At 50.4% G+C, this 18,083-nt stretch overlaps 1 protein-coding gene across 5 annotated transcripts in view; it reads right to left on the bottom strand.

The window, feature by feature from the left end:
• Window positions 1-18,083, bottom strand: part of PPP6R2 (protein phosphatase 6 regulatory subunit 2) — a 64,795-nt gene that overhangs the window by 44,689 nt on the left and 2,023 nt on the right. For all 5 annotated transcript variants that reach the window (XM_018048965.1, XM_018048963.1, XM_018048961.1 and 2 more), the window contains exon 2: window positions 4,137-4,263. The gene's annotated coding sequence lies outside the window, so the exon portion shown is untranslated. The remainder of the gene's footprint in view (window positions 1-4,136; window positions 4,264-18,083) is intronic.

Raw genomic sequence — 18,083 nt, forward strand, 5'->3', positions numbered from 1 at the left:
CTGAAGAACTATGGACGGAGGTTCGTAACATGGTACAGGAGGTGGTGACCAAAACCATCCCCAAGAAAAAGAAATGCAACAAGGCAACATGGCTGTCTGAGGAGGCCTTACCAACAGCTGAGGAAAGAAGAGAAGCGAAAGGCAAGGGAGAAAAAGAAAGATATACCCATCTGAACCCAGAGTTCCAACAGCAAAGAGAGAGAAGAAAGCCTTCTCTTCCCTGATGGCTCGAACAGTAAAATATCTGCCTGCAATGCAGGAAACCTGGGTTTGATCCCTGGGTCAAGAAGATCCCCTGGAGAAGGTGGCTACCCACTCCAGGGGAGAATCCCATGGACAGAGGAACCTAGCGGGCTACAGTTCACGGGGTCGCAAAGAGTCGGACACGACTGAGAGACTAACACTTTCACTTTTACTTTCAGTGAACAGTGCAGAGAGACAGAGAAAAACAACAGGGTGCGAAAGACTAGAGAGCTTTTCAAGGGAATCAGAGAGACCATGGGAACATTCCAGGCAAAAATGGGCACAATAAAGGACAGAAACGCTATGGATCTAACAGAAGCAGAAGATACTAAGCAGAGGTAGGAAGAACACACAAAAGAACTCTATGCGAAAGATCTTAATGACCTGGACAACCAGGATGGTGTGGTCACTCACCTAGAGCCAGACACCCTGGAGTGTGAAGTCAAGCGGGCCTTAGCAAGCACTACTACCAACCAGACTAGCGGAGGTGACAAGATCCCAGCTGAGCTCTTTCAGACCCTAAAAGATGATGCTGTGAAAGTGCTGCACTCAATATGCCAGCAAGTTTGGGAAAGTCTGTAGTGGCCACAGGACTGGAAAAGGTCAGCTTTCATTCCAATCCCAAAGAAGGGCAATGCCAAAGAATGCTCCAACTACCACACAACTGCATTCATTTCACATGCTAGCAAACTAATGCCCAATATCCTTCAAGCGAGCCTTCAACAGTACACGAACTGAGAACTTTCAGAAGTACAAGCTGAATTCAGAAAAGGCAAGAGGAACCAGAGATCAAACTGACAACATCTGCTGGATCACAGAAAAAGCGAAAGAATTCCAGAAAAACATCTACTTCTGCTTCACTGACTACACTAAAGCCTTTGACTATGTTGGTCACCACCAACTATGGAAAATTCCTAAAAGGATGGGAATACCAGACCACCTTACCTGCCTCCTGAGAAACCCATAGAAGCAAAGAAACCAAGAAGCAAAACTTAGAACCGGACATGAAACATTGGACTGGTTCAAAATTTGAAAGGAGTAAAGGCTGTATACTGTCACCCTGCTTATTTAATTTATATGCAGAATACATCATGCAAAATGCCCGGCTGGATGAAGCACAAGCTGGAATCAAGACTGCCAGGAGAAATATCAATAACCTCAGGTATGCAGATGACAACACCCTTATGGCAGAAAGTGAAGAGGAACTGAAGAGCCTCTTGATGAAAGTGAAAGAGGAGAGTGAAAAAGCTGGCTTAAAACTCAACATTCAAAAAACTAAGATCATGACATCCAGTCCCATCACCTCATGGCAAATAGATAGGGAAAAAAATGGAAACAGTGACAGACTTTGTTTTCTTGAGCTCCAAAATCACTGCAGATGGTGACTGCAGCCATGTAATTAAAAGCTATGCTTGCACCTGGAAGAAAAGCTATGCCAAACCTAGACAGTGTATTAAAAAGCAGAAACATCACTTTGCCAACAAAGGTCTGTATAGTCAAAGCTATGGTTTTTCTAGCAGCCATGTATGGATGTGAGAGCTGGACTATAAAGAAAGTGGGGCACCAAAGAATTGATGCTTTCAAACTGGTGCTGGAGAAGATTCCAGACAGACCCTTGGACAGCAAGATCAAACCAGTCAATCCTAAAGGAAATCAATCCTGAATATTAATTGGAAGGACTAACACTGAAGCTCCAATACTTTGGCCACCTGATGGAAAGAGCTGACTCACTGGAAAAAACTCTGATGCCGGGAAAGATTGAGGACAGGAGAATAAAGGGATGGCAGCGGATGAGATGGCTGGATGGCATCACCAACTCGATGGACACGAGTTTGAGCAAACTGGGAGATAGTGAAGGACAAGGAAGCCTGGCGTGTTGCCGTTCACGGAGTCACAAGGAGTCAGACATGACTGAGCGACTGAACAACACCTGGCTCGTGACCTGGAGGTGGTGACTCAAGGTATCTCTGGTTATACCTGCGCTCCAATACTCTACAAGCATTCTTGTCACATCCTGACAACGCCCTCCAGTCTCTCGGGAATGCCAAGCAAAGGATTGCCATTACCTTCCAGACTCTCATCCAAGAGCCAAAAGAGGAACTTCAAGTGCTGCTGCTGCTCTTTTTCTGGTCAGTACGACCATCAGACAGAAGGCAGCTTCCAAAGAGAAACGCTGCCCGTGCGACCACGCAGTTCCATGAGCAGAGCCCTTGAGAAGCGGACATTCTGTGGCAGAGACTGTTGCTAAGGGAAAAGGAGGCTCCGGCCACAGGGCAGTCTCAAGCGCTGGCTCTGCTGGGTGACCCGGCCTCTTGTGTGTCAGGTCCTCACCTGAAAACTGGGACAAGGAGTCCCTCCAAAGAGGGCCACTGTGAGGGCGACTCGAGCTGCCCTCTGGGTGAGGAGCCCGGAACAGGACTGGCACAGCCTCTCCTCAGAGGTACCGATGGCAGAGAGGAGACAGAGACACAGGCACCGTGCCGCCGAGGCTGGGCTCAGCGGTGGCCGGGGTGGGCACAGCTTGCTCAAGGCAGCGGAGCAGCGCCTCTCCCGGAGCCGGCTTCAGTGGCGTCACACTGGTAGCTGGAGGTGGGCATGAGGGGAGCTCTGCACTGCGGAATCAACAGACGCTGTGAGCGAGGATTCTGACTCTCCCAGAGAGTCAGTAGGTAAACATTTCTCAACACACCGCGGAAACCTCACTGGTCTGGAAAAAAATGACAACGCAAGTCCATGGAGAGCAGCGGATACCTGCGCAACCCATCAGTCCACAAGCAAGAGCACGTCCATACTGGACACAGTCCGCTAGGGGCGGCAGGAGGGAGACCCGGAGAAAGCGGGTGGCTGGCAGGAACCGATGAATGAAAGTCTAAACTCAGAAGTGAAAGAGGAAATAGCCACAAGCATGAAGGTAAGTTTAAATGATTACCAAGAATAGTTTACCTAAGACTACGCTGAACCATCTGGACTCTGGAAATCCAGTCAAAGCCCTGTCAGATGCAGAACTGGCCAGAACTGGCCTCCAGAAGAGGGTGAACACGAGTCTGAGCAGACTCCGGGAGACAGTGAAGGACAGGGAAGCCCAGTGTGCTGCAGTCGCGGTTCGCAAGAGTCGGACATGACTTAGAGACCAAAGAACAAGTCTCTTCCGACTTCTGAAGAGAGAGCTTAATTTAGTTTTAAAGTTTTATTTATTTACTTAGCTGGCTGCGATGGTCTTAGCTGTGGCACTCGGAATCTTGGCTGCATCGTGAGGGATCTTCCATCACAGCGCGCGGATTCTCAGCGCAGTGAGCAGACGCTCGCCACAGTGCACGGGCTTACTTGCTCCGCAGCATGCGGGATCTTTGTCCCAGACCAGGGACTGAACATCTGTCCCCTGTATTGCATGGTGGATTCTTGCCCACTGGACAAGCAGGGAAGTCCTCTTAGCCTAATTTCTAAAGCACTGAAGCACTCACAAGAAGTTATAACTATCGTAATTCATCCAGCATCTAACTGGACTGCAATGGGAGAGCCTTTCAGGCGCTTCTGCTCCTGTGGAGGCACGAGCCCTTCCCTCCCTTTCTGGCGCCTGCACGGACTGTGCTCTGACGGTGGCCACACTCACACCTAAGCCCGAGCCACCTGCTCCGCACGAGTGACTCACCACACGGCACACACACGACTGGCTGTTTTATTTGGATTACTTTGGCTTAGAGAGACCAAGTCACTTTTCCACAACACAGCACCTCAAAACCAGACACACAAGGGTCAAAGAAACCCAAAAAGTCAGGAGACCATACACACATCTTCAAAACTAAAATTTTTATTGTCATCCATCCTTGAACATCTCCTCATACCGTCTATTTGTATATACCACACAATTAACGAGAATCAAAAACAGTTCCTACCTTCTGTGGAAACTCCTCGTTTAAATTTTATATTTAGGCAAAATATAAAAACATTTGGGGCTTTTTCTTGGAGTACATGCAACTTTAAGAAAAAATTCTTCATTCAGTAGATGTAGAATCTCTTCACCTGAAAAATAAGAGAGGAAAAAAAACTTAAGTTCTACGTCTTTAAAGTCAACTCTCCAAAATGATAGAGGAAAAAAAACAGAAGTCATTACCTTAACCGAGAATTCAGATTATCAGAACAATTTGTGACCAAGGGTCTAACACTCCCCTGTCCTTGCTTGCTCTGCGACACTGGTGCCAGCGCCACACGCCCACCCCCAGCTGGGCAGCCAGCCGATGGCCAGGGCGCAGGGCTGAGCAGGCCTCTGCGGAGCTGCCCAGGGCCACGCCCGCACTACCAACCCCAACACACACACATCCTGATCACAAGACGCCTAGACGACGCCCCTCACGATTCCAGAAAAAAGGGGCTCCAAAGGGTTCCAGGTGGGACTGCTAGACACCATTTCCAAACGTCAGCAGCACTCCTCGGAGAAAATCCTGACTTCAAGGTGTGCAGCAAAAACGTGGACCAAGAGCGCCCTGGACTGTTCACTCTGTATTTGCATGAAAGTCATGATTTCACCATCTGAAAAGCATGCTTATGCAACAAGGAGGGATGGCCGCTCTAGAATAAAACAGCCTTAAGAGACTGGTTCATCAAATACAATACTTAAGTCTTGTTCAGGTCCAATTAAGATGAACCCAGTTGAAGAGTGCGCTTTTGACGCTATTGGGGAAATCTAAATACAGACGGGTACCAGCACTAAGGAATTAACACAAATCTCTTAGTTGTAAAAATAACATGGTTACCTTGTTTTTAAAAACAAAAACCTCCCTTATCTGGCAGAAAAAATGAAGTATTCATGAGTGAAATGACATTATTTTTTGGATTACTTTTAAAACACTTTACCAAAACACAAGAGCCAAACAAATTTTAAAGGTGTGAGAGAGAAGACCACCTCCAACAAAAAAAAAACTGGCAAAGTGCTGATCACCGATAAAGCTGGGAAGTGAGCGCAAGGGTATCCAGTGTTTTCTGGTGTATTTTTAAATTCCATATAAAAAGAAAAAAAGTACTTGGAGTTGTGCTAGTAAACCAGCAGCAAGTCAATGTCACACCCTAAAACAGGAGACTGGTTTAAAACTGTGAAACAGAACAAAGGGCCCTCGCTTTGAACTTGAGTCAGGAGGCCCAAAGCGGAGCCTCCCCCAGCGCCGCCGGTTCCGATCACAGAGCCCCGTGCAGGAAGGCTTCCCATTTGCCCAGCAACTCAGTCAGCAACAAACCGTCAGCACCCTGAACTCTCACTTCCTCCAAGGGACTTTTGCTCAAGAGTACCGCGCACCTCCTCCTCTTCCTCTACGTAGTGACCTCCGTCTTCTCAGAGAGACCTGCCTGTGGCTTTTGTTACTGCTTGGCTCTCCTGCACTGCTATTCTCAAACTCCCACCCAATTCAAAACTGGCTTTTCAGCACTTCATACAGTTTCAAAATAAAGAAGTGTCTCTATAAGGGCCCTCAGACCTGTTTATTCTGACTCTGAACAGGGTGCTTTTATAACACTCCATCTTCTTGACAGATTCTCCTCAGTATGAGCTGGCGGAAGCCCAACAGCCAGGACATGGTAGGGGGTGCAGCTGGGACATTGGGGGTGCAGCCAGGACATGGGGGTGCCACCAGGACATGGTGGGGGTGCCACCGGGACATGTGGGGGTGCAGCCGGGACATGAGGGTTGCAGCCAGGACATGTGGGGTGCAGCCAGGGAACAGGGGGTGCAGCTGGGGAGTGGGGGTGCAGCTAAGACATGAGGGGTGCAGCCGGGGAATGGGGGTTGCAGCTGGGACATGGTGGGGGCACAGCCAGGGAATGGGGGTGCAGCTAGGACATGAGGGGTGCAGCCGGGGAATGGGGGTACAGCCGGGACATGGGGGTGCAGCCGAGGAATGGGGGTGCAGCCGGGACATGAGGGGTGCAGCCGGGGAATGGGGGCACAGCCAGGACATGGGGGGTACAGCCAGGACATGGGGGGTGCAGCCGGAAACAGGGCGCAGCCATGGAATGGGGGGTGCAGCCAGGACATCGGGGTGCCGCCGGGACGTGGTGGGGGGTGCAGCTGGGACATGAGGGTTGCAGCCAGGACATGTGGGGTGCAGCCACAGAATGGGGGTGCAGCCGGGATGTGGGGGTGCCACCGGGACATGGTGGGGGTGCAGCCAGGACATGAGGAGTGCAGCCGGGACATGGGGGGTGCAGCCAGGACATGAGGGGTGCAGCCAGGACGTGGTGGGGGGTGCAGTCGGGACATGAGGGTTGCAGCCGGGAAACAGGGGTGCAGCCATGGAATGGGGGTGCCGCAGGGACATGGTGGGGGGTGCAGCTGGGACATGAGGGTTGCAGTCAGGACATGGGAATGCAGCCGGGGAATGGGGGGTACAGCCGGGACATGGGGGGTGCAGCCGAGGAATGGGGGTGCAGCCGGGACATGAGGGGTACAGCCAGGGAACGGGGGGTGCAGCTGGGACATGGGGGGTGCAGCTGGGACATGAGGGGTGCAGCCGGGGAATGGGGGGTACAGCCGGGACATGGGGGTGCAGCCGAGGAATGGGGGTGTAGCCGGGACATGAGGGGTACAGCCAGGGAACGGGGGGTGCAGCTGGGACATGGGGGGTGCAGCTGGGACATGAGGGGTGCAGCCGGGGAATGGGGGATACAGCTGGGACATGGTTGGGGATGCAGCCAGGGAACTGGGGCGGGGTGTGCAGCCGGGGAACGGGAGACGAGGCTCCTCAGCGGGCAGGGACCCTGAGCACACACCCCATGCTCGCACTGCCTGGCAGCGCCACCCTCTCCCGTGCCCTCCCTGCCAAGGCAGGCACACTGTCCTGCTCAGAATCACAGCAGGCTCTCAGATCTTGTCGGCAGCCTGGCTTTCCTGTGACCTCTTTCTCCCAAGCCCTACCCCACCTCCATCCCTAAACATACGTATTCCCTGAGGTCCACACAGGCACCCCGATCTGGACAGGGGGCAGCACTCTCACAGGCCCAGCACGCCCTTCTGGGCCTCCCAATGCCTTCATTCAAGGATCTGTTTTTGACACTTTCGCTTCCAGCGCAGATGGACCAGATTTACAAATGAAATGGTTCTCAGGACACTGGCTACCTGGCAGGGAAAACAGTGACCCCTCAAGCAGGGAACAGAGGAGCCCGTTAACTGCCCAGCTTCCTGCCTGACAAAAAGTTCTGGGTCACAGCAGAGGAACCAGGTGGGTCCAGCAGTCCCCGAGGGGAAGAAAGAGCGCTGGGAGTCCAGGGGGCAAGGCACGAGCATTGCCAAGCAGAGCACAGGGTGAGACAGAGGGGCGGACAGCGCCGAGGATGCGCCCGCTCCAGCCAGGTACTGCTCAGCCCGTGTGTGTGAGAACAGCAGCCAAGCCAAGGGTTAGCGGAACCATCCTCCAAGTTCACATGGGGTCAAGAAGAGTTGCTCCTCCTCCCGGTCACAGAGGCTATTTTCCCAACTTCAGGGCATTGCACAAAGTATTCAGAAGACTTCTGCTTCAGTGGTGGGGCAAAATGAGACCTGGACTCAACATTCCTGTGGTCCCACCTGACAAAGCCTAAAAGCCAGACCCACAGAATCTAGCTTAGTTGGTAAAGAATCCGCCTGCAATGCAAGAGACCCTGGTTCGATTCCTGGGTTGGGAAGATCCGCTGGCGAAGGGAACAGCTACCCACTCCAGTATTCTGGCCTGGAGAATTCCATGGATAGAGGAGCCTGGCAGGTTATCGTCCATGGGGTTGCAAAGAATCGGACACAACTGAGTGACTTTCACTTCACTTCACTTCACAGAATTAAACTCCTTCCAAGTAATTTAACAACATTCCAGACAAAGGTCAAGAATATTTATAGAAAACAAAAATATCAGCATCCAACAAGATAAAAGTCACAGTATCCTGGCATCCAATCAAAAATGACCAGATATGCAAGGAAGCGGGAAAAACAAACCGTGATCCACCAAGAGACACAGACAGTAAAACTGACAGGCAAGGACATTAGACAGTGGTCGTCGCTGTATCCCATGTTCAAACACCTGGAGGGAAGACGCGATGTGTGAGAGAGAGACATGGAAGATGCACAAAGCCCCAGAGAGAATCAGAAACAGACTCTCAATCCAACAAAAGGCAGAGAGAGAGGACAAGGGCCCCGAGAGCCCACCGCGAGCCGCGACCGCGGGGCACACCGGGGTGCCGGGCGCCGCCGCACTCTCAGCGCACCCCTACTCCCCTGCCCGCCCTGCACTATTTCCTGACTCACTGCCAGCCTCTGCAGCAGACACCTCGGCAAGTGGGCCTCTGCCTGAAACACCCTCCCTCCACCTTCCTTACCTGGCAAATTCCTATCTGCCCCTCAAGTTCAAAATTCAAAGACAATCACTTTTATCAGGCTTTCTTGAGTCCTTCCTCAGCACTGTTACAAGAGAATCAACACACTATAATCTAGTTTTAAGTATTTTTTATCTTCAATCATGAAAAAAAATTAAAATATTAAAAAGTCCAGAGAAAAATACAAAAAATCCATGTATTGAGATCTAATAAATGTTAACTATTTGCTTACGTATGGAGACAGCATTAGTCTCTCAGTCGTATCCAACCCTGGGTGACCCCATGGACTGCAGCCCACCAGGCTCCTCTGTCCGTGGGATTCTCCAGGCAACAACACTGGAGTGGGATGCCATCCCCTTCTCCAGGGGACAGCACCAACCCAGGGACCAAACCTGGGTCTCCCGCACTGTGGGTAGGTCCTTTACTGTCTGAGACACCATGGAGGACCACTGACATATGCCACCTACTCAAAAAAATGTTTCTAGGAGCTTCCTGGTGGCATGGAGGGTACGAATCTGCACCACAGAGAGCCGCCACAGCAAGGCCCTGGGGGGCACCCGCCCCAGCACACAGATGAGAGCGGCAAGCAGTGCCTGCCTGGACCTGCTCTCAGCACTGCGCTCCTGGGAGAACCAAAACCAACGGCGGCAGGCAGGCTCGAGCCGAGGCTGAGCCTGTCACTCTGGCCACACCGGGTCCCCGTCGCTGTGCACGGGCCCTCTCGACCAGGGGCGAGTGGGCGCGGCCCTCCAAGTGCAGCGCGCAGGCTTCTTGGTGCGGTGGGGCCTCTCGTCCAGGAGCGTGGGCTCTAGCGTGCAGGAGCTTCAGGACTTGCGGCACATGGGCTCAGGTGCCCCGAGGCACGTGGGACCGTAGCTCCCGGACCAAGAATCGAGCCCGTGCCCTCTGCATAGGCAGGTGGACTCTTAACCACCGGACCACCAGGAAAGCCTCTAGGCTGAGACTCTGGAAGGAAAACTAATGTTAAACAGGCAGCTAAGAAGCAGTGCCAAATAGGCAGAAAAGCTCCCCAACAGCATGAGGGTGGAAACCAGGGCAGCGAACAGAGCTGAGTCCAAACAAGGGCACAAAAGCACTAATTTAAGGAACACTGATGCGGGGTGATGCCTGCCCTGAGAAAAGGAGCGACAGGAGCCGCTGCCACGGGGACCTTCTCACTAAGGGCCGGCAGCCCGCGAGCCAAGGACGACTCAGTGCAGGAGGCAATCCGCCGCCAACCCCCGGGCACAAGTGGAACCGCAGAGGCCGCAATCGTGGCAGGACCAGCCCAAGGCCACGAGGTCACCGTCAGCTCTCGAACTGGAACCCAGGCTGTCTGAAAGCAGTCCATGTTCTCAATCTCTACACGATCCCAGATTCTGACCCAGATTCTAGTTGATACAGGGGAAAGGAAGGCATCACAGGAGATGCAGTAGGCCTGAGGAAGACGGAATGGAAGCAAAGGCCCAACCCAGGGCTGGATGGTCCAGGGTGTCACCCAGCGAGCCCTCCGAGCAGAGCGCCCAGGGCCTTCACCGTGACGAGCTGGGGTTAGGCGGTGGCCACCAAGCACAACCTTCTGAGTGTGCTCAACACCAACGAACTGCACCCTTTGAAAGAGTGGATCTCACAGGACAGGAATTACATCTTAATGAAAAAACACGCACATTCAGTGGGCTGACAGGTAACAGTCAAGTTCCCAGAGGAGAGCAGACCAGAGGTGCTAAGGCCCCAGGAGCCACAGCTCGGCCCCCACAGAGAAGGCAGCTCTGCGGTGCCTCCCGAGGAGAGGCTGGGGGGCTGGGAGAGAGCCCACAGGACTGAACTCAGGAGTCAGGATGGCGCTGTGCTCAGCGACGGCTGCCACAAGGAAACCTGCAGGAGCCCTATCTACTCCTTTTAAGTTACTGACCACAAACCTCATGTGCACAGAGAACACAGCCCGGCGAGCCTGCTTCCTCTTGGAGCGAGCTTGCCTCTTCTGAGACGACCGGGACAGGCGCTGGACAGACGTGAACTCTGCACAACCCCTCGCATCACAAAGCAAGTCTCCCTGCCCAGAACCCCCAGTCACCACAGGTGGGGAGGGATGGGGTGGGTCCAAGTCTCAGCTCCGAGAGGCCCCACGGCCTCTGCTCTTGCCCCCGAGGAGCCCTGTGGCCAGTGCAAAGAAGCCCTTCCAGCCTCCCCAAGGATGACTGAACCCTGGAGAGCCCCGTCTCGCGAGGAGGCCTGGCTCCACACACAGAGCAGACAGGAGCCAGCGCCACCCGAACTGGGCTCAACCCACCAACTCAGGAAAAACAGTCATTTGATTCCTCGCAACCCATCAACATCCTTACCCCCCTAACTCACAGAAAAAGCACACGGTCTCAAGTGGGAACCCTCCAGCCTTCAGCTCACCAAATCTGCAACCCGAATCACAGTCCCTGCCTCCCGTCATTACAGCACAAAAAGGGCCTTGCTCCCGCCAAGACAAACCATCGCACCCGCGCGCTCAACCCTGCCCTTCACACCTCCTGGCCTGTCTCCCCCTCGCTCACTGTGCACGCACAGCCGTGCACGCACAGCCATGCACACCGCCGCCCCACAGACGCCTCTCTGATCCTGCTCACAGCAATGCTCCCCCGAGGGAAGCTGGCTCGCGCCGTCCCCTCCCATCCAGCTCCTGCGCCCACCACGCCACCAGACTGTTCCCATGAAGGAAGTCAGTGACCCCCCAGGACCACCCCCTGGCATCTCCCGGCCTGACACGGTTGAAGTAACACCATGTCGTAACCTCCCTGACACCACACCCTGCAGGGCCCTGCGGCCCCAGAGCTACTCTCTGTCAGCTCCCACTTCTGCTCAGTCCACCAGTGGGCACCTCCCAGCGTCAGTCCTGTCTCCCTCCTTGCCCTCTGCTGCACAGGTTTAAAAGTGCAGCTCTCTGAGTTCTGGTTCTAGAAAAACTGGAGCGGCTATATCACACTAATCTCCCTGCTGATAATAAGTATAAACTCTAAACTAAACATAAAAACACCTATTTGAACATACAGAAACATGCAGTAAGTGGAGGGAACACAGTCACTGAAAGAAGAGCGAGCCCCACGAGCTCTACACTGGAGAGCTCCTGAGATCGTGTCGACCACAGGAGGAGAGAGGCCCGATTTCAGGGCTACCAGGACGGCTGAAACTGAACAGGAAAATCTAAAAGAGAAGTGCGTGCGTGTGCTCAGGCATGTCCAATTCTATGAGAGCAAAAGTGAAAGTCAGTCAGTCGGGTCCGACTGTGTGTGACTCCATGGACTATGGAGTCCATGGAATTCTCCAGGCCAGAATACTGGAGTGGGTAGCCGCTCCCTTCTCCAGGGGACCTTCCCAACCCAGGGATCAAACCCAGGTCTCCCGCATTACAGGCAGATTCTTTACCAACTAAGTCCAACTCTATGCGACCCCACAGACCTCAGCCCACTAGGTTTCTCTCGTCTGTGGGATTTCCCAGGCAAGGGTACTAGAGTGGGTTGCCGTTCTGTTCCCCAGGGTATCTTCCCAACCCAGGGAGCGAACCCGCGTGTCCCGCATTTGCCAATTCTTTGCCACTGAGCCCCCAGGGAAGCCCAAGATGACTCAGGCCTGAGGCCTGGGTGCGAGACATGGTGACTGCTGTCAGCAACAAGGCACTGAGGTCTGCTAAGGCAAGCCTCACGTGCTCTTCCCGTGTACACGCGCGTGTGCATGCATGGAAGACAGTGGTGGCTGTGGCAGTTAACTGGATGGGGAGGACTCCTTCACAGCGCCTACGTTTATCAAGTCATCACAACCTACTTTTAATATATTACATTTTTATTTGTCAATTACACCTTGATGAAGCTGGGGGGAAAAAAACTAAGCAGAAAACAGCTGTTGTAAGACAAAAGACCTAAGCCAAGATTTGGCAGCTATCCAGCACTGTGGAGACAGAATTCAGAGGTTAAATTTTGCTAAACTAGATGGGTTTTCTATTAAAATCTCAGAAGGGCCATGCCTTAGGAGTAAAACCCATGTTCCAGAGCTAAAAGTTATGCCCTAAAATTTAGAACAAAACCAAAACAGATCTACTCTAGAAAAGCTTCGACAGGATTAAGATCATCTTCCAGTCATTTAACAGCCTGCCCTAACAAACCTCAACACTCTTTAAGGAAAGACAACCTAAAACAAAGTCTCTAGCATACACTACCCACAATGTCGGTTTTGCAATTTAAAAAAAATTATTACACAGGCAGAGAAGAAACATGTTACCCATGAGCAGGAGGAAAAACAAGCTACAGGAAGCAAAAATGACCATATACTGAGACTGGGAGATGAAAACTCCAGAAGAGCAACTACAAATGTGTTAGAGGGTTTTAGGAAAAGGGAACAGAAGGGATGACAGGTGGAGAATATTAGCAGAGAAATGCAAACCTGAAAGGAGAACCAGAAGGAGACTCTGGAACTGGAAAACTCAGTGGGAGTGAAAGTCGCTCAGCCGTGTCCGATTCTTTGCAACCCCACAGACTGTAGCTTTCCAGGTTCCTCTGTCCGTGGGATTCGCCAGATCAGAATACCGGAGTGGGAAGCCGTTCCCTTCTCCACAGGACCTTCCCAACCCAGGGATCAAACCCAGGTCTCCCACACTGCAGGCAGATGCTTTACTGTCTGAGCCACTAAGGACGCCTGAAACACACAGCATCTGAAATTAACATGCCGCTGGATGGAATTAATAACAGAATGGGCACAAAGAAGAAACGCAGTGAGCTTGACGACAGACGGAATGAAACTATACAATGTAAACAAAGAGAGAAACGAATGCGAAAATACCAACACATTCAAAGCCTGTGGGACGGTATCAAACAGTCTAAAACAGATACCACCAGAGTTCCAAGAGAAGAAGGATTAGGAAGTAAAAGAAATATTTAAGAGGCAATGGCCAAAAAGTTTCCAAAGGTGATTAAATACATCAACCCACAGATCCAAGCAGGATAAATATAGAAACACCACACCTAGAAAATAATACTCAAATGGAAAAAAAAGCTTTTAAGAATTTATTTAATAAAAATAAATGCATATCTTAAACACAGAAGGAAAAAGGTTATCAGGTAAACAGAAGTAAGAATGACAGCTGACTCCTCATCAGAAACAACAGAGGCTAGAAGACAGTGGAGTACGGACTTCCCCGGCGGCCCAGTGGTCAAGACTTCACATTCCAATGCGAGGGTCAGGTTTGATCCCTGGTCGGGGGCGCTAAGATCCCGCATGCTTTGTGGACAAAAAACAGAACAGAAACCCATAAAACAGAAACAATATTGTAACAAATTCAATAAAGACTTAAAAAATGGTCCACATTAAAAAAAAAAATCTTAGAAAAAAACTACAATGGAATAATTTTTTCAAAGGACGTAAAGAAAAAAGCTGTCAACCTGGAATTCTATATTCAGCAAAAATACCTCTCAAAGCTGAAGGGTAAGTAAAGACTTCTTCAGACCAACAAAAATGGAGTGATTCTGTCCCCAGCACACCCACAAGAAACACTAAAGAAAGCATTTTAAGCCAAAGGAAAATGATCCTTTATAGAAATCCAATCCACAAAAAGGAATGAAAAACTTCCCAACTCATTCTTTGAGACCAGTATTACACAGATATCAAAACAAAAAATATCATACGGGGAAAAAAGTCATACACAAATATGTCTCATGAATATATGTATGATATGTGCAAAAAAACCTTAACAAAACACCATGAACAAAAATCCAGCCACTGTGTTTTGTTTTTGTTTTTGTTTTTTTGGCGGGGGGCCCATGCCTGGCGGCGTGCAGGATCTTAGTTTCTTAGTTCCTCAACCAGGGAATTCCCCCCATACCCCCACACTAAGGGCATTTATCCAAAAATGCAAAGTTACTTTAACATCTGAAAATTAATTAATACAACACATTACACTGATGGGGCTTCCCTGGTGGCTCAGATGGTAAAAGACTCTGCCTGCAATGTGGGAGACCCAGGTTTGATCCCTGGCTCGGAAAGATGCCCTGGAGAAGGGAATGGCGACCCACTCCAGTATTCTTGCCTGGAGAATTCCATGGACAGAGGAGCCTGGCAGGGTACAGTCCATAGGACTGCAAAGAGTGGGACTTGACTGAGCGACTAACACTTTCATTTTCATTACACTGATAAGATAAAGGACAGACACTAAATCATCCCAACAACTGTAGAAAAGGCACTGGACAAAACCCAACACCCTTTCATGGTAAAAAGATCCCCTAAAGCAAACTAGAGGGCAACCTCCTCAACCACTGAAGACCCGAGGGACCCACTATCACCACTGCCATTCCACGTTATAGTAGCGGTCCTAGATGGTGCTACAAAGATAAAGAAACAAAAAGCATAGTAATTGGAAAGGAAAAGAAAACTGCCTCTTCTCTCACGCAGACAGACTGCAAGCCTGCCATGCGCACTGCACTGACGAATGAGTAGACCGGGAGGGGCTGCAGGGAGCGTGGCCAGCACGCACGGACCAGCTGTGCTCCTGCACGTGAGTAAGTGACTGAGAAATAACATAAAGACAGTTTAAATAATGTCAAAACTACCAAATACTTACACACACACTGAATGAAAAAAGTGATCTTTCACACCAAAAATTACAAAATGTTGCTGAGGAAAATTTAAATAAATGGAGAGATGCACCATGTGCACAGAAGACTCAGTTAATAACTCGATTCTAAACTTGATCTGGACTTTCCCAGTGGCTCAGTGGTGGAGAATTCTCCTGAAATGCAGGAGACTTGGGTTCGATCCCTCGGTTGGGAAGATCCCCTGGAGAAGGGAATGGCATCCCACCCCAGTATTCTTGCCTGGAGAAGCCCATGGACAGAGAAGCCTGGCAGGCTATAGTCCATGGGGCTGCAAAAGAGCTGGACATGACTTAGACTAAACACCACCACCATCCATCTAGAGATTCCATGTGATCCCAACCAAACGCCCAGAAAAAATTCATGTCCAAATTGAAGAGTTTATTCTAAAACTGGCAAGACAATTTCGTAGAGGAATAAAGGTGAAAGTCTTATACGACCTGAGTTCCAAACTGACCGTAAAATCACAGCCCTTAAGACAGCATGGTGTTGGCACAGGATAAAAAATAGACCCATGGAACATAATAGAAAGCCCAGAAATAAACCTGCATACACATATTCAATTAATTCATAACAAAGGTTCCAATGCAATTTAATGAAGACAGTCTTTTCAACAAAGGATACTAGAATGATTATCTAATTTTCATATGGGGGGAAAATGTACCCTTTTCCACTTCACACAAAAAAGACACAAGATGGATCATTCATAAAGGAGATCAGTATTTGCCTGGAGATAGAGGGGCAAAAAAGGTTGGCAGGAGGGATCCGAAAGGGACGTGAGGAAATTTGGGAAATGATGGACACATTCACTATCTTGACTGTGGCGATTTCACAGCTATGTGCATATGTCAAGAGCTATCAACTTTCACACTTTAAATGCATGCAGTTTAGGGGATTCCCCGGTGGCCCAGCGGTTGAGAATCTGCCTGGCAATGCAGGGGGCACAGGCTCCATCCCTGTGGAGGAGCCAGGACCCCACAGGCCACAGGGTGACTAAGCCCACTCACAGCACCACCACTGAGCCCGCACGCGCTGCAGCCCACAGGGCGACCAGCAGAGCCCATGTGCCGCAACTGAGGCCTGTCGCAGCCAAACAGATAAATTTTTTCCAGAAAAAAAGAGAATCAGGCAAACTACAAAATAAGAAGAAACCTTAAGCCCTCATTTCCTCTCCTCCTCCCACTCCCTCACTGTGTCTGTATCCACATAATAAAAGACTGACGACCAGAATTTTTTTAATTGCAAAAACTAAATAATAAAGACAATCCAACAAAAAGCGGACAGAAGACTGGACACTTAACAAGACTTAACAAGAGAGACACAAACGGTCGGAAAGCATGTGAAAAGTCCCTCACCACTGTTTTGCTTTATTTATTTATTTAGTTTTGGCTGTGCTGGGTCTTCCTTACGATGTGGGCTTTTCTCTAGTTGCAGTAAGCAGGGGCTACCCTAGCACCTCACTGCGGTGGCTCCTCTTGCTCCAGAGCGCAGGCTCCACAGAGCACACGGGCTCAGAGGCGCAGCTCCGGGCCCCACAGCTGTAGTGTACGGGCTTAGGTTGCTCCACAGCATGTGGGATCTTCCCTGATCAGGGATCGAACCTGCGTCTCCTGCACTGGCAGGGAGATTCTTTACCACTGACCCACCAGGGAAGCCCCACCGTCGTTACTAAAACCATAATGAAACACCACTACCACCTGAGTTAAAATAAAATTTAAAAACTGATAATATCAACTGTTGGTATGGATGTGGAGAAACTAGAACTCTCATACATTACTGACGGGAGTATAAGATGGTACCAGTTTGGAAAACTCGCAGTTTCTCAAAAGATTAAACATAAATCTATTCTATGACCTAGCAATTCCATTCCCACACATTTATCCCAAAGAAATAATACATATATCCACAAAAGAATGTAAATAAACTTAGTGACTAGTTACAACAGCCAAAAGGTGAAACCAACCCAAATATCAATAAGAAAACTATTTTCACACAAAGGAATATTATTCAAATGAAAAGCACAACTACAGATAAAAGAATCAAAATCATTATATTTCAAAAATATACTGAGCAAAAGAAGACAGACACAGAGATTTCTCTGGTGGTCCAATGGCTAAGACTCCGCACCCCCAATGCGGGCAGCCTGGGCTCCATCCCTGGTCAGGGAACTGGAGCACACGGGCCACAGCTGAGTTTGCACGCTGCCAACAAAAGATCTCGCACACCTCAACCAAGACCCGGCACAGCCAAATAGACCCACAGAGACGTGAAAGACTGTGTAGTATGCTTTCTGGCTCCATTTATATGATGCTGAAGGACCTGAAAAATTACTCTAAAAAATAGAAATCAGAATCGGGAATTGTTACCTTTTAATTTTGAAGGATGGCTTTAACAACTAAAAAGGCACACAAAGGAACTGCACTCCTCCCAACATCTTGTCTCTCCCTCTGGTATTCACATGTCGAGGCACTCCCCAACTCAACCTGCAGCCTGCGTCCCCTCACAACCCAGAGTCAACAGACTACAAGGAAGAGGCGACTGGAAGGCCAACGGTCTAACCAAGGCTCTGAGTGCCTCTCCCCTTTACCCTGGCCACACAGCGGCCTTATCCAGGTTCCTGGAGGAGGCCCAGGATCTTTGCATGTGCTGCCCCCTCAGTCCAGAAGGCTCTTCTTGCCTTCCAGGGTTTGGCTGACATTCAGTTCAGTCGCTCAGTCGTGTCCGACTCTTTGCGACCCCATGAACTGCAGCACGCCAGGCCTCCCTGTCCATCACCAACTCCCGGAGTTCACCCAAACTCTTGTCCATCGAGTCAGGGATGCCATCCAGCCATCTCATCCTCGGTCGTCCCCTTCTCCTCCTGCCCCCAATCCCTCCCAGCATCAGAGTCTT

This window comes from Capra hircus, chromosome 5, assembly GCF_001704415.2.
Source record: "Capra hircus breed San Clemente chromosome 5, ASM170441v1, whole genome shotgun sequence".
In the NCBI taxonomy this organism is placed as follows: Eukaryota; Metazoa; Chordata; class Mammalia; order Artiodactyla; family Bovidae; genus Capra; species Capra hircus.